This window comes from Sciurus carolinensis, chromosome 5, assembly GCF_902686445.1.
Source record: "Sciurus carolinensis chromosome 5, mSciCar1.2, whole genome shotgun sequence".
In the NCBI taxonomy this organism is placed as follows: domain Eukaryota; kingdom Metazoa; phylum Chordata; class Mammalia; order Rodentia; family Sciuridae; genus Sciurus; species Sciurus carolinensis.
In genome coordinates this window covers 98,364,368-98,378,862 of record NC_062217.1, presented here as the reverse complement: position 1 = coordinate 98,378,862, position 14,495 = coordinate 98,364,368, and positions in this window count along the sequence as shown.

Genomic DNA, 14,495 nt, shown 5'->3' with positions numbered 1-14,495 from the left:
ATGTTCTTGAAATGCAAGAAACTATAAAAGGCCCTTAAAAAAAAGGCAAATGGTAAAAGTATTCCCTTAATTCCATTAGTACATGTGGCAAAAGATAGTATGTTTTCATTATTTAAAATCTCTATGATTTACTTTGACCTTAAATATTATAGTTTAGAGAGACTTTTCTAATACTCCAACCACATCAATTCTGATATCTCATTACATCTTAGGGAAGCAGGATGTTGGAAAAATTAAACAAATACTTTGCTTTATGAATTTCAACTAAACTAACTCATATGGAAATAACCCTCCCACCCAGTGATCTCTTGCTTCTTGATTCCCAGTGAGCATCATGGACTAGACATATAATCACTGTTGCTTTCCACATGGTCCAACTTATGGACAGAATAAGTAGCTCCATGCTTCTGTCAGTAGCATGGAAGAGCTAAAAGTTTGTTTCTAAAAATTCAAATTTCTGCTTGTGGTTACTACTACCTTGCATAGATCTCTTAGGGAAGTTTGTATTACAGTAGTACAAAGACCAGATAAATAAAGTCAGCTGCATAATTACCAAAGAAGATCTTATGTGTATGCTAAAAAGGATGTAGATTATCAGTTATTTCTGTTATTTTATAGAAGACAATTACCAATGCAAGTGATTTTTTTCCCAAGTCTTTCATTAATATGTTCTTTAAAACTTTTGTTTTTTTACTTAGATTGATAGAAGGATGATTTTTCTTCATTCAGTAACTACTTCAACAAATTTAATACATATTTGGATGAAGAGTAGATATTTCCATAGCCCAGTTTCACATATAGAGATAATGAAATGGCTTTGCCATTAAAATTTTGATTCAGTTTCTCCCTGGAACGTGTTAACAGAAACCACTTTTGCTTTTATAGCTGGGAAAGAGGCAATTTGTTGTTATGAGAGTTTAGGCAGATTCCAAACTGTAATAATTCTGGAGTTTCTCAAACTGAGTAGAGAGAGGTCATGAATTCAGAATACTGACCATAGCATTATGCATTGCTCTTAAAGCTTTGCTCAAATTAACACTATTATTTGTATGCACATTAACCTGGTATAAGAGTAATTTTCTTAAAAAGAATACTTATTGAAGTTTAAGAATGTTACCCAATAATAAAACTACTAGGTGACATATGCTTAATTGTTACTGGAACTCTTGTGTAAATTTTGAGAAACTAAATCACAAAGATGTCTGAAATAGCAGACCCAAATGCCAAATTCTAGAATTGAGGAAAAGGACATTTCTCTACTCTAATGAAATACAGTGACTATTTCCCTGAGGTATGATAAATTAATTCACTGTCAAAGAGGAGGATTGATCTAAGAGTCATACTGCATACTTGTTCCAAAGTAGACCATTGATACCTATTTCATGAGAAAGGATATGTGTTATATAAATCATCAAACTTTAATTACCCAGTAGACTCATCGAATTTATGAAATGGAAAGTTCCATGGAGATTATCAAATCCAGTTTTAGACAACTAAAGAAGTAAAATGTCTTATCCAAGTTTGGAAGCAAAAGAGTAACAGATGATGCTTAAGAATCTACCTCAACTATTATTTTGTTTTCTCAAGTGAAATGATGTCACCTGCTAAGTGTAAATCTTTTAGGTTATAAATATATGACTTGGGTATATGTGTAGCATTATGTATTTATGAATATCATACACAGACTGGAGAAGGAGGACACAGGGAATCCAAAACTCCAATCCCCAGTCTTCTGCAAAGAACAGGAACTCAGCACTCAAAGATAAGCAATTACAAATATTTCAGATTTTTTCATTACCCATTTATTTTGAGGCACATTTATTCTATACATATTAAAAGCAAGATAATAACTGCATTTTGTTATCGCGCTCCCTCTGCCCGCAGAGAGAGACACGACAAACGTCTGAAGCTTTGGAAGTTTATTGCGTACAGTCTTCCTTTCTTTCCTTCTTATCTATCCCTTTCTCTCGTTCTCTTTCCCCCTCCTGCACTTCACTCTTCTCCTGCTCGGCTCTCGCCTGCTCCGGCCACTTCGTTTCTCCCGCTCGGCTCACGCCCGTTTGCACACCTCTACTCCCAGCTTCTACTCCTACTCTCAGTTTCTTATTCTCTCAGCTTCTTCTTACTCCCAGCTTCTTTGCCCCCAGCTTCTGCTCTCAGCTTCTGCCCTCAGCTTCTGCTCCTACTCCCAGCTTCTTCTCTCAGCTTCTTCCCACTCCCAGCTTCAGCTTCCTCCAGCTTCTGCTCTCAGCTTCTGCCCTCAGCTTCTGCTCCTACTCCCAGCTTCTTCTCTCAGCTTCTTCCCACTCCCAGCTTCAGCTTCCTCTTACTCTCCCACCCACCAGGCTTATATACACTTCAACCAATCAGGGGAGAGCACACGAGGTAAACGCGTGGACAGCTGCAGGTGTAGAATAGGTAAACGAGGGGGGCATGCTCTAATCACATCGTTAACTAGCCAATCATTGGAATTCTCTGGTTGTTTACTGTATAGCTGGCTGCTTTTGGCTCAGTGCCAGGCGCCATCTTGACCGTGCTCAAGGCTGGGGGTCCCGGAAACCCTGACATTTTGTAAATATTGCATTTTGTATGCCCTTCATAACATAATATATATTGCCTATATAATAATACAAAAAATGAAAATCAACATTCTGAGTGATGTCTATACTGTAAAACAATTGCAATGTGACATAAAATGTTTCAATCATTTGGGAAAATCATTCAAATTCATCCTCATTAGTCTTTAACCAAGTCTAATTAACACACAGATTCTTTACTAGGACGCTTGAGCAGACAGAAATAAGAAAGGTAGGAGAAACCATTCTCTCTTCAACTCAGATATGTAAAATGGTGGGAAAGAAACTCTTATGTGAAAGTAAATCTGAATGAAATGAGCACGAATATTTGTTTTTCTTAATATAGTTTGGGAAAATCTATGAAAATGATATTTTGATCTTAAATATCATTTCTCCTTTTCATTAATTAAAATCAGGCTGCAAATTTATAGTATACTCATAAACTATATGCAAGGAGATACATTCATCTATTCATTTACTTTTAATCTCCAGCAAGTAAAGAGTACAGTCAACTTAAATCTTGTTTTGAAGGTTGTTTGACTCTCAAATTCACTTTGAGATAAATCATGTACAGACTTCAGGATGGAGAGGCACTATTGCTTTTTGCTTCTGCCAACTTTTACCTGTTAAGGATAATTCCTCCTTAATGTGATTATCAACACTTTACCATGTACTAATACTTCCTGAAAAACTCTAGAAATCCATATGGATTTATATTGAAGTTTATGAAAGAGCAGATTGTCTCCATAGTATTAATACAGTGTTATTCTGGAAAACTCTTAATGTTATAAAATACAAATTACGAGAAAGAAACTGTACACACAAACCAGTATAGTTTTTAATATAAGTAATAAGTAAAGGGAACAATAAATACTTTCATAAAGGTTAGCACCCCTTGGAGGAAGGAAACACAAATTCCCATTTGAGAGAGGAAATATTTGTGCTTCTGAACACACATACACACACACACACACAAAAAAAAAAATACCAGAGGAGGTGTCAGCACAAAATCCAGAGTAAATGCCCTCAACATAAGAAGACAAAGAATGACCATATAACCTCCATGAAATGAGGCACAAGTCCCTCAACAGAGCTAGGAATTCTGACACCGTTCCATGCAGCTGGCATTTTCAGAGAAAATAAAAACCAGTGTACTAAAATGGGACATCCCAATCACACTCACCAGGTAAAATAACACACACTATGAAACAAAGAACCCAAACCAAGCTACTGGTTTCATGAGGATGGAAAAGAAAAGTCAGTTTTAAAGAGCAGTGACCATTTCCAGAAGTTAGAATTTGTCCTCTTCTTAGAACTACAAAGCAAATGTTTCCCTGTGAGAGTGAAATGCATTTTGAAAATTTCCTTTAAAATTACTCTGCTTTCCACCATCCCCCTCCCGCTCCTTTCCATGAGTTACAAATGTAGGTTTCAGGTAATCTACATCAGAGTGGCACACTTACTTTAATTTGATGTTTGCTGTTTGTAAAACAATCTTGTTTATGCCACATTGTGGCAGCCATTCTCTAGAAGGCTGGATAAGTTGACAGGTGTAAATACACTGGTAATGTGCTTTGTTCAAGTTTAAAATTTGAAGCATGAAGAATATTGCAACATAAAACGTAACTACATCAAACATCATTTCACAATGCTTTTAAAAATTACACTGCCAACTTTACAGAAACTAGTGGTTGAATACAAATGTACTCTCAAATGTGTTCCGAGTAGGAAGAAAACAACTCCAAATTTACTCAGTGAAACATTCAGCTCAGGAAAAGATACAGGCAAGTACACACTTATTTTTTAAAGAAAGAGATGACTATTAAGAACAAGAGAATGAGCCTCTAATGAATATAAAGAGCAACATATGAAAAACAATTGGCTATTTGGCATCTATGTCAAAGTCTGTCATATAAGTTGGAGATTCTTTTTTCCTTATACTTTCTGTTAGAATGTAAAATGGGTAATAGTACAAACAGTTCTAGAGACAACCTTATAAAAACCTTGTCATTGTTAGGTTCCAATCTTAAACCATAAGAAACAGTAAATGCATATCATTTTCATTTGATGAATGTATTTACATAGCAAGAAACAAGTGCACCTTGCCACATAGTCAAAATCTGCTGACATAGTAAAAGGGAGTGTTAGACATAAAAATCTAACATTAATATGGACTGAATGATCTCAATATAAGCAGACATATCCATTATAAATCACTAATTTCCTGAGTATTGATTCTAACATTTTGATTCCTGGTGCTTCTCATAGTTTTAATGTTCTTTTGCTGTGCAAACATTACTGCAACTTGAAAAAAGTTTATCAGTCTTCCCTATGTTGAAAAACCTGCCTATCTTCCTGTCCACCCCAGAGTCACATTTCTCTGATCTCATTTTCAGGTGCCTCTTAACATTCTCTTAAATAAATTTTTACTGCAAAACAGATGTTGGGACTAATGACACGCTAACTAACTCAGGCTGACTCCTTACTCCCTGGCGAGTGAGCAAGATCAAGGCTCAAAGGCGGTTTCAAAGGTTCATGACGATAAACCGGACCACCGTCAGGGATTGGTTAATGACAGTTCTGCCAACATGATCAGCTCCTGCTTGCCATATAGTCCAATGGGACTCTCGCCTTCATGAACCCCCCCTGCCTTGCTGACCTTTAAGCGGATTGGTTCCCGCCTACCCCCCACCCTACATAAGAGCGGTGTGATTTCCTCAGTAAATGAGTTCCTGCTGTGATGGGTCTCCCTGACACATCTGATTGTCCTCCACCCGGAGGACTGGGAGTGGGCAGTCAGTCGGCCCTTCCTATCCCGGTCTGACCTTGTTGGGGAGTGTCCCCTTCCCTTGTCGCTGGTTGAGAAGGGCAAGGGGGCTTAAGACCCTGACAAACAGATTTTAGAAGTCACTAAAAAGCACTCCCTTACCTTCTAAACCTGCTTCAATGAGCCCAAATGGTTCCAATAATTTAACAAAAAGCACAATGACAATCAGAACTGCTATCATTTCAAGCCATTCCAAGTTCACAGTCAGCTAGGTCATAGTCGGACCAAAATCACTGAGAAGTAAGTGCTCCTCTGCCTGGCTGTCTTTGTAAAGTCATTAAACTACATTAAGAAGGCTACTGCAGGAGATGGGAGGAGGAGAGTGTGAAAGAGGAAGAGAGAGAAAGAGAGGTTTAGAGAGAGAGGAGAGAGAGAGGAGGGAGATGGGCAGGCTGAGAGAAAGGGCATAAGTGAGAGAAAAACGCATCCATCCTGTTTGCTGGAGCCAAGGCCAGAAGTGGCAGCCTATAAAGTCAGGCCTGTCAAAATTATCAGCTTCCTCCTTATCACTCTAACACAGAGAGAGGCCATGCATGGAGTAAAGCACAGATCACCCTAGTGAAGCCAGAATTAAGGACAGGTAGTTAGTGTAGAAATAGAAAATTGAGTCAATTCGAGGAAATGAAGCCATGAAGCCATCTGTCTCTGGAAGTTGGAGATTGTTCCTGGAAGAATGGAATGTCAAGGAGCTCCAGAGCCCATTGATTACCAAATTTACCTGCCTTTATCAAGGACTACAAGCATGGAGCTGCTAATTAATGCCCCCTGGGCCCTTATCTGCCTGAATCACCATGGCCCTCTGCCTGCCCATGGTTTCTCACTTAATGCAAAACGCAAAACCAGGCCTAGTCATGCAGGCAGGAAGGAGAGATAAGGGGGGAGAGAACTGGAGAACAAAAGAGAATTTAACCTATAAAAGATGTAGGGTGCACTCACTTCTTGGGACTTTAGAACATCAGCCATGGCCCCCTTCTTCCTGCCGGGAGAAGTCTGTATTATTACCTTTAAATAAAACTTGCTTAATATGCTTGCCTTGGAGTGCTTCTCTAGTGTTCAATCTTCAACATTAGAAGGAGCAGAACTCGTCACCAGTAAACGGCGGTATCACTAGGACCAGCGAGGTCACAGGACGGTCCTCCTGAGAAAAAGCGATGCTCCACAGAACTGGCTGGGCTGCTTGGGAATCAGAGCTACATGCTGCTCCTGCCACTGGCTGGTTGCCTGGGGAACAGCGGAAACTAACTGGACGGCTGGAATCCCCCCACCCCAGACCCACCCGAGCACCGAACAGAGCACCACCCCGGCTTGCAAAACCAGAACACCCGAAATTGCCAGACAGTGCTGGTGTGCACCGAGCTGTCGCAGAAACTCTTTATAAGTCAGGAAAATCAAAGTGTGTATTTTGCCCCAATCGAGTGTGGAGAGAAAGGAGGCATGAGGGAGTCCTTCATTCTATGAAGCCAATATTACCCTGATACCTAAACCAACAGAGACACATGGAGGAAAGAAAATTTCAGACCAATATCCTTAATGAACATTGATGCAAAAATTCTCAACAAAATTTTAGCAAATCGCACACAAAAGCATATTAAAAAGATAGTGCACCATGATCAAGTGGGTTTCATCCCAAGGATGCAAAGTTGGTTCAACATCAGGAAATCAATAAATGTAATTCACTATATCATTAGACTTAAAGTCAAGAATCACATGATTATTTCAATAGATGCAGAAAAAGCATTTGATAAAATACAGCACCCCTTCATGCTCAAAACACTAGAAAAAATAGGGATAGTGGGAACATTCCTTAACATTGTAAAGGCCATCTATGCTAAGCCCATGGCCAATATCATTCTAAATGGTGAAAAACTGAAAGCATTCTACCTAAAAACTGGAACAAGGTAGGGATGCCCTCTTTCACCACTTCTATTTAACATCGTCCTTGAAACTCTAGTCAGAGATTAGACAGCAAAGAAATTAAAGGGATAAGAATAGGAAAAGAAGAACTCAAACTATACCTATTTGCTGATGATATGATTATATACTTAGAGGAACCAGGAAATTCCACCAGAAAACTTTTAGAACTCATAAATGAATTCAGTAAAGTAGTGGGGTATAAGATCAATGCACATAAATCTAATGCATTACTGACTTCTTTTCAATGAGTTGCCTTACCCTAATGCTCAAGTCTCAGTCACTGTGAACTAATATTCTGGTTTGAGTGGTGCCTTACACCAATTCAAAGCTTGACTGTGATAAACTAATGTGTTCTTAATGTTGTACCAAAGTCCCAGATGTGAAACACCTACAAAAACTTAAACATAGTAGATAATATATACTTACAGGATAACAATATAACATAACATTAATAGTATTAATTAATATTGTAAGGTGGGGGGGCCATGGTTAGCGGCCAAATAAAATCAGACAGAAAGTGGCCTGAGCAAGCTTTATTGGAATTTGGCTTTCCATAGAAATTCCCAGACCCCCCGGGGTACAGCTCAAGTAGGGACCCAGAGCAAATCGCAGTGGCCCCCAGCTGCCCAGGATTTTCATAGGTCGGAATGGGAGGGGGGTCCTGCTGAGTGACAGGTGGATGTTAAGTGTCAGTGGAATTTTCCAGCGCACGTGGTTGGTCACCTTTGGCGGGCTGGCTTTTGTCTCAGCTGCTGTGCTCTGCCCCCTACAGTTGCCTAAATTCCTACCTAACAAATCTAATACGTAAAAAGTTCTAGATTTTGATCTCCAGTCCATTTTAATGCAACTATGTCACTGTTATTAAAATATTCACAGATTTGAAAACTTGGGACTTAATATGTTCATAATATTTTAGAGTTTACCAGTTATTCCACATGTATTTGTTCATTAGTATTCCACACACCAATATACATACATGTTGTGACATTTACTCCTATTTTTATTTTAAAATTTTGATTTAAATATTTTTAGAGCCAGAATACTTTGAAGGCGGGGGGGGATTAAGCAAAACTTGTTGAAGTTTCTGTCTTTCTCTTGCACAACTTTTATTACTTTTTCTTCCTTCTGTACTTCCCAAATAGATTAAGGCCACAATAAAATCTTGGACTGAAAGAAAAGTAAAAACAAGAGCTAGAAAGCATCCTAGAAAGTCAATTCAAGTTTTTTATTTCAGCGGTGAGCACACTGAGAACCAAAGAGAGAAAAAGAGATCAGGCAAAGGTAGATACCTTTCACATGCACTTAGCTGGCTTTTTGAGGCAGTGTAGTCCAATGGTTCAGAATAGGAACTTTAGAACCAGACTGCTTGGATTCATATCTTGGACCTATTATTAGTTATGTGAACTTAGGTAAGTTACTGAATGTCTCTGGCACTTAAATCTTACTTTGTCTAAAGGTCTATGACAATAGCATCAAGTTCATGAGACTGTTCAGAGAATTAATAAATGATACTTTTGGAAAAGGGCAAGTTGCTCAAACAGTACTAGTTCTTGCTTATATCACAAATATTTCCATGCTCCTCTTCAAACTTTTCAGGGTTGCCAAAGTAATCATTCTGAAATTCAACCCTCAGATCATTCTCTTAATCAAAACTTTCTAAGGCTCCCTATTGACCTACTGAAGTAAGAGCTCCCTTGCAAGGCATCCTGGTTTCCTAATGATCAGATACCAACTTGGGATTTCACTTTGCCAGTCCTACCTCTGTCCATACACTCTACTTGACATCTCTACTCCTTATTCCAAATTGATTCAGGGCATCTCCATCCCCAGGGTTTCATTCAACCAATCCATTTGGAGAAAATCTTTCCACATTTCTGCCTGTCGAGTTCTTAAAACTCTCATGAAAATTCCACAACCAGTATTGGATGAAATCTCTCCCTTTTTGTATTGTAGTGGTATATGTTATAGTTGCTTGGGTATACATTCTCTCCACTAAAAGATGTTCCAGAAGGCAGAATCCATGCTTTTTGAGCCTACCTTAACAATCCCAAATGCCCCTATGGGGGATAATTTATACTTCATAGATTCATATTGGACAGGAATAGTCACCATTAATCAGGCAATTACCAGATATAAGATGCTTCGCAAAAACTGCTTCCTCCTAGCCACTCGGGAAATAGGTGTAAATAGACAAGACTTACAAAGGAAACACTAAGCCTCAGATCATTTCAGCTGCATGCTCAAGGTCATGCTGCTGATGAATGGTCAGACCAAGATTCAAACTCTGATTCGTTTAGCACAAAGCCTGTTATTTCTTCCCTGTTACTCCACACAGCTTTAAGTTAAAAATCCAAATAATGGTATAAGTACTTTTAGCACAAGATAAATGTTTCACCCAAAATGATCCTTCCAGATTGCTTTGTGACATCCTAATTAATCCATTAAGCCCAGTAACCTTAGAACATGTTTCCAAACTAGTAGTTAATTGAATCCATAGTTCTTCCTTCCTGCTCATTCACAGGAATATTATTACTGAAACTTCATCACCTGTGGTCTCCAAAGGCATTTGTTCTGTCTTTCTACCAAAAGGAACTCTGTAGAGTCATGTAGCATATTCCAGAAACAAATGTCAAGGGTTAGATCCTGTGTGTCCACCTGTAAAGTTGATGAGGAATGTATGTAGGCAGGGAGTTAGTGAAAAGTACCAGAGTGAGAGACTTTCCACTCTGTGTCTCACAACTGTGGGTCCCCTTGGGTCTGTACTGTTCTTCCAGACCTGCCAGGTCCTTATGCATACTCATGACCTCAGGCCTTTGCCTGTGCCATTTCCTCTATTGTGATGCTTATCCCTGTATCTTCCCATGAATCAGTGACTTCATTCAGGTATTGGCTTCAAAATACCCACTATAGAGAGGCCCATGCTCACCACGATCCATACAACAGCATCCCTTCTCCTGACCCTGAGTCACTGTGCTCTGAACCAGTGTCATTTCCCCCAAAGCACTATCATCATCTAGCATGTATACTTGTTATCAAATATCAACTTCTACTAGAAATGTTAGAATAAAAATTGCTGCCTATGAGGGCAGAGTTTGCTTTTGCTTTTGTTTTTCCAATTTGATTTACTGTGATATTCTCAAATGGAGGACAGTTCCTGGAACCTAAGAGCAAGAACTGGTTGTTGAGTGAATAATCTAAGTGTACTCCTGCTTTCCCTAAAAGACCCTTTGCTCTCTAACTGATCCCACAGAACCTGATTCTCTGTTACCTAGTGTGCAAAGATGTCTGTGGATTTTGTGAGTTTTCTGCACATTCTATCAGGAGGTCCTACTCAAAGTCACTGAGGAAGCTATGAGATAACTCCTTTGGCTTCTCCTTAGAAAGAACCATGAGTACAACATGCTAGGGATACCTTGACTGTGCTCCATCCTCAGTGTATAATGTGAATATGATTTATGGTTCCAACCAAGGAAAACAACACAAAGAAGGTGTCTGAGAAGGTCTTCCTCCCTGTTCCTAAACATCTTCAAACCATTGCTGTGGAGGGTGGGAAGTACCTTGGACAGCACCCATTACCACCCCTTAATTTTCAATAGAAGAGCACTGCCTTCTACACAGTGACCTAGCCATACATATACAACTCTTATCCCAGTCATAGCTTGAATTCAAGCTAACACACTAATCCAATATATTTTATTCCTATAGAGTCTTGCAGTACCTTTTATAAGAGAAAGAGGGAATCAACAGAAAGAAGAGAACTGTGCACTGATTCAAGATCAGACTTCAATTTGAGTATTTCAGATGGCTGAATCTCAGTTTTCCAGTCTTCGAATCAGTCAATATACCTCGACCAGCCAATATACCTTACAGAAGACTCCTGTAAGGGTAGGTACAGTATATTTGCAAGTGTTGTTTAATCTCCATGAGTACATTTTGCCAAGCAGTGGGCAAAGCACATGGACCATCCCATTCTTAAAATCACTCTTTGAACATAAAAAAGACTTCATTCTCATCTTACAAATGAGGACATGGAGGCTTGGGGAAAGTTAGTGAATTATTCCAGGTCCCAAATTCAGAAAGCCAGTGGAGCTGACAGGTATCTACTGTCATGACATTTCTCATTACGTACTTAGAAATGACCAGGTATACACAAAGCACTTAATTAAACAAATACAGGGTTAAAGAACCAACATTTCATTGTTACACTTTAAAAGATGGTTACTTCTGAACAAATGAGATCTTAGACATGAGAAAGTTCTATACTACTGCCTTTGTGATAGATAGGGATGGTAAGGTATTAGTGATGAGAGAAAAGGGATGTTGTTACAATAGTTTAAAAATATTCCATATGAAGTACTTTCAAGAGAGTATCAGAGAGTATCATAGGGTTGGAGGCAGATCCTGGCTTACTGTTTGAAGCAGTTCCTACAGAGCTACTTGGATCCTTGGCTTAAGCTCCATAGCCACATGAAGGTTATCCTTTGCCTGTCCCCAGAAAAAAATGAACACACCTAATTAGAGATACTCTTACAATTGCATGTCAGAGCATATCCCCAAAGTGCATTTTATTCTAAATCACCAGTTATTGGCAGTAATAAACCTATTTCTGCTTCATTTTCAGAAACAAGGTTTCTGGAAGGAAAAAAGTTTTTATTCCAAAATGAGAGACAGAGCTGCCCTTTGATGAACTGAGGTAGGGAACAAAGGAATCTGGTTAGTTGTGTCTTTCTGATTGCAGGTTGGGAATGGTAATGAAAAACAAAAGAGAGAGAGGGTGTTGGGGGCTATGCCATATGGACTACACCAAGATGGTGCCTGGCAGTTAGCCAGAAGTTATTTTGGTCACATTGGCAGTGAGGAGGTTGGTTAACATAAGCACACCCAGGTGATTTGTCATTGACCGCATTCAATTAAGTCCACACACACAATGCGTGCGTAGGTGTTCCTAATTGCTCCTAATTGTGCCTGCTCGGATATCTAGCTCCGCACCTAATCTTCGCACAATTGGTGTCAGCCCTACCCTTGGCCCCCTGGAGGGGATATAAACCGACTCTCCTCGAGTGCCAGGGTTCCCTGGGTTTCCTGAATCTACAATAAACCATTCCGAATTCCGAAGCTTCGCTATTCATTTGTCTCCCACGCCAAATTGACTCCGCTGGATGGCGTCAAGAGGGGACAAGCTTTCTCTATATTCCTGTTGAAAAATCTCTGGACCTGAACAAAACTAAATATAACTTGATTTGTTTCTCATTATTCATTGCTTATTTCCTTGTGAAGTTTGTGATCCAGGTACTACATAAGATGCTACGGATCTGACAAATCCTATCCCCCATTTTGTGTAGCTTTGAACCCATTAAAACAAAATTTAGATAATGCTAGTTTGTGTTTGTAGAACAATCACCATTTGGCAGATTAGTGTTGAAGCATTTTCTATGGGTTCTCTCTCTGCAACCTCACATACACCTCATGAGTCAGATACCACTAAGTTTCCATTTTATAAGAGAAAACTGAGGGAGAGAGGGCTTAGTATATTGCACCAGGAAATATCCACCCTAGGATTCATTTGGGGCTGGCTCCAGACATCATGATTAGACCACATTTTAGATGCAATTGCACATAAATGCAATCCAAGAGAGCTTGTGGGTAAAGCCTTTAAGGAAGTGCAGAAAGTACAGCAAGAGTAGGGAGGACCTGCTAAATCTTTGATGTCAGTGGAAGATAGAAGAATGAAACCAGGGATCAGCTTCACAGAGACTGCATTGCACTGGTAAAATATAGATATAAAGAGGTGTGTGTGTGTGTGTGTGTGTGTGTGTGTGTGTTTTGACCAAAGGAGAAGAAAACTAGTCCTGCTGGAGAATTGACTGGAAGCAGGAAGAACAGTTGAAGGCAGTTGACTCCCTTTCCCAGGTGCTCCCACCAGGTGTCTCGTTTGTTAGGTCATCTCCCATAATGACATACAAACCAAGCAGCAATAGACTGAATCTGACACACTCTCCTCCTTTGACAGTTACTTGATCCAAGAGAAGCCTGGCTAAATTTTGCAACTGAAAAACTAGGAAGCATATTTGGCCCTTTCAAAATGAGCTAAAATAAAACCAGTACAGGACATCAAATGTATTTCAATAATATTGTGAAGAGATAGTGATCTACATTTGGAGAAGAGGCAGTATAATGCAGAGATGAAAAGGATGCTTGGATTCAAGTGTCTGCTTTGCTACTTTAAAGCTTTGTGCCTGAGAAAGTTGCTGAGATGATTCATGGAAAGCACTTGGAAGAGAGACTGTCACATTGTAAATGCTCAATAAGTCATAACTATATTATTGTTAATATTAATTGAACACTTTCTATGCATTGAATACTATTCTAGTTGCTTTATATGCATTATCTCAGTAAAATCATACAAATCAATAAGAGAAACACTATTATTACTTGTAGCTAATATGTGGATAAGAATTAAAGCACCTTAAATTGATTTGGGATTCTAAAGAGAGCACATTGCTCATACTCATAGTTTTACCACCATCTACACCAAAGTATTTATAGGAAATACTTGTAAATTTATACCAGAAGATTTTAAAATTATTCTTCTGAAGAAAAATGGAAATATAGGTATTGCTGTTATGAAAAAAAAACCACCTTTTTTTAAAGTAAACAGCTTTGAAATAAGTTTCATAAACACTAGTGTTTGAGAAGTTTCAGTCACTTTTCATTCTAGAACATTCCACAGATGAACAGATGTCCCAAGGTATTAGTGTGGCATCAAACTACAGACTGGACTACAGTTCAATTGGATTTTCAAAGTGTCCTGTGGACTGCTGAGCAAATCCATCTCCAAGGGCATATCCCAATGCTCCAACTATCAGTTTCATCCATGCATCACTCTCCATGTTCCATGATTAAACAGAATCCACAGTGAAGAGAAGGAAATAACACCACACCCAGACATTAGCTGGCAACCCTGTCTTAAGGATGAAAAGCAAAGGTGATTTGCTGGGTGGGCGAAGGTGGTTAAATGGGAACAATATGTGGTGACTCAGAGGTGAACTGGAGCTGTACTTCAGTGCATCCTTAAGGATTGAAGATAAATGGGAGGAAAGAATATAGGAGAAAGAATTCCTGGCATTGATGAGAGAAGGATGAATTAACTTGTTGTACATACTTATTATCTGGTAGCA